Consider the following 3,582-nt stretch of genomic DNA (forward strand, 5'->3'; position numbering starts at 1 on the left):
CTCCTGTTGGTTTTGGTGTCTGTCCCCAGTGGCTAAAGTTGGTTCAGTAGGTTGTGTAGGCTTCCTGGTGGAGGGGACTAGTGCCTGTGTTCTGATGGATGAGACTGGATCTTGTCTTTCTGGTGGACAGATCCACGTCTGGTGGTATGTTTAGGGGGTCTGTGGACTTATTATGATTTTAGGCAGCCTCTCTGCTAATGTGTGGGGTTGTGTTCCTGTCTTGCTAGTTGTTTGTCATAGCATGTCCAGCACTGTAGCTTGCTGGTCGTTGAATGAAACTGGGTGCTGGTGTTGAGATGGAGATTTCTGGGAGATTTTTGACATTTGATATTAGGTGCAGCTGGGAGGTGTCTTGTGGACCAGTGTCCTGAAGTTGCCTCGCCCACCTCAGAGGCACAGCACTGACTCCTGGCTGGAGCACCAAGACCCTTTCATTCACACGGCTCAGGATAAAAGTGAGAAAAAGTAGAAAGAAAGAAAGAAAGGAAGGAAGGAAGGAAGGAAGGAAGAAACAAAGAAAGAAAGATAAAATAAAATAAGATAGAATGAAATAAAGTTATTAAAATAAAAAATTATTATTAAGAAAATAGTTTTTTTAAAAAAACGGATGGATAGAACCCTAGTACAAATGGTAGAAGCAAAGCTATCCAGACAAAATCTTACACAGAAGCATACACATACACAATCACAAAAAGGGGAAAATGGGAAAAAATCATAAATCTTGCTCTCAATATCCACCTCCTCAATTTGGGATGATTCGTTGTCTATTCATGTATTCCACAGATGCAGGGTACATCAAGTTGATTGTGGAGCTTTAATCCTCTGCTTCTGAAGCAGCTGGGAGAGATTTCCCTTTCTCTTCTTTATTCTCAGAGCTCCCGGTACTCAGCTTCGGATTTGGCCACGCTTCTGCGTGTTGGTCGCTGGAGGGCGTCTCTTTTCGCTCAGACAGGACGGAGTTAAAGGAGCAGCTGCTTTGGGGACTCTGGCTCACTCAGGCCAGGGGGAGGGAGGGGCACGGCGTGCAGGGCGAGCCTTCAGCAGCAGAGCCCGGCGTGACGTTGCACGAGCCTGAAGCGCACCATGTGTTCTCCCGGGGAAGTTGTCCCTGGATCCTGGGACACTGGCAGTGGCGGGCTGCACAGGCTCCCGGAAGGGGGGTGTGGAGAGTGACCTGTGCTCACACACAGGCTTCTTGGTGGCAGCAGCAGCAGCCTTAGCACCCCATGCCCGTCTCTGTGGTCTGCACTTTTAGCCGTGACTCACACCCGTCTCTGGAGCTCCTTTAAACAGCGCTCTTAATCCCCTCTCCTTGCGCACCAGGAAACAAATAGGAAAGAAAAAGTCTCTTGCCTCTTCGGCAGGTCCAGATTTTTCCCCAGACTCCCTCCCGGCTAGCCATGGATCACTAACCCCCTGCAGGCTGTGTTCACGCCGCAAACCCCAGTCCTCTCCCTGCGCTCTGACCAAAGCCCGAGCCTCAGCTCCCAGCTCTGCCCGCCCCAGCAGGTGAGCAGACAAGCCTCTTGGGCTGGTGAGTGCCGGTCGTCACCGATCCTCTGTGCGGGAATCTCTCCGCTTTGCCCTCCGCACCCCTGTTGCTGTGCTCTCCTCCACAGCTCCGAAGCTTCCCCCCTCCACCATCCGCAGTCTCCGCCCGTGAAGGGTCTTCCTAGTGTGTGGAAACCTTTCCTCCTTCACAGCTCCCTCCCACTGGTGCAGGTCCCGTCCCTATCATTTTGTCTTTGTTTATTCTTTTTTCTTTTGCCCTACTGAGGTACGTGGGGATTTTCTTGCCTTTTGGGAGGTCTGAGGTCTTCTGCCTGCATTCAGTAGGTGTTCTGTAGGAGTTGTTCCACGTGTAGATGCATTTCTGGTGTACCTGTCGCGAGGAAGGTGATCTCCGTGTCTTACTCTTCCACCACCTTCTCCTCGTCCCCCCAGCAAGATCCTTTTTGACCCACCTCCTAAAGAAATGAAAAAAACCAAAAAGAAAAATAAACAAATTGGACCTAATGAAACTCAAAAGCTTTTCCACAGCAAAGGAAACCATAAACAAGACGAACAGACAACACTCAGAATGGGAGAAAATATTTGCAAATGAAGCAACTGACAAAGGATCAATCACCAAAATTTACAAGCAGCTCATGCAACTCGATATCAAAAAAAAATAAAATCCAAAAATCGGCAGAAGACCTAAATAGACATTTCTCTAAAGAAGGTACACAGGTTGCGAACAAACACATGAAAGGATGCTCAGCATCCCTAATCATTAGAGAAATGAAAATCAAACCTACAATGAGGTATCAGCTCACACCAGTCAGAATGGCCGTCATCCAAAAATCTACAAACAATAAATGCCGAAGTGAGTGTGGAGAAGTGGAACCCTCTTGCACTGTTGGTGGGAATGTAAATTGATACAGCCACTATGGAGAACAGTATGGAGGTTCCTTAAAAAACTAAAAATAGAACTACCATACGACCCAGCAATCCGACTACTGGCATATACCCTGAGAAAACCGTAATTCAAAAATAGTCATGTACCAAAATGTTCATTGCAGCTCTATGTGCAATACCCAGGACATGGAAGCAACCTAAGTGTTCATCGACAAATGAATGGATAAAGAAGATGTGGCACATATATACCATGGAATATTACTCAGCCATAAAGGGTAACGAAATTGAGTTATTTGTAGTGAGGTGGATGGACCTAGAGTCTGTCATATGGAGTGAAGTAAGTCAGAAAGAGAAAAACAAATACCGTATGCTAGCACATATATATGGAATCTAAAAAAAAAAAAAAAAGTCATGAAGAACCTAGGGGCAACTGGTTCAAGACGGCGTTGTAGAAGAACATGTTCTCACTCCCTGTTGTGAGAACACTGGAATCACAACTAACTGCTGAACAATCATCGACAGGAAGACATTGGAACTCAACAGAAAAGATACCCCACATCCAAAGACAAAGGAGAAGCCACAATGAGATGGTAGGAGGGTCACAATCATGATAAAATCAAACCCCATAACTGTTGGGTGGGAAACCCACAAACTGGAGAATATTTATACCACAGTAGTCCACCCACTGCAGTGAAGGTTCTGAGCCCCACGTCAGGCTTCCAAACCTAGGGGTCCAGCAATGGGAGTAGGAATTCCTAGAGAATCAGACTTTGAAGAGTAGTGGGATTTGATTGCAGGACTTTGACAGGACTGGGGGAAACGGAGACTCCACTCTTGGAGGGCACACAAAAGCTAGTGTGGGCATCGGGACACAGGGAAAGAGCAGAGACCCCATAGAGACTGAACCAGACCTACATCCTAGTGTTGGGGGTCTCCTTCAGAGGTGGGGGGTGGCTCTGTCTCACGGTGAGGACAAGGACAGTGGCAGCAGAAGTTCTGGGAAGTACTCCTTGGCATGAGCCCTCCCAGAGTCCACCATTAGCCCCACCAAAGAGCCTGGGTAGGCTCCAGTGCTGGGTGACCTCAGGCCAAACAACCAACAGGGAAGGGACCTAGCACCACCCATCAGCAGGCAAGCAGATAAAAGTTTTACTGAGCTCTGCCCACCAGAGCAACAGCCAACTC

This window comes from Delphinus delphis, chromosome X (assembly GCF_949987515.2).
Source record: "Delphinus delphis chromosome X, mDelDel1.2, whole genome shotgun sequence".
Taxonomy (NCBI): Eukaryota; Metazoa; Chordata; class Mammalia; order Artiodactyla; family Delphinidae; genus Delphinus; species Delphinus delphis.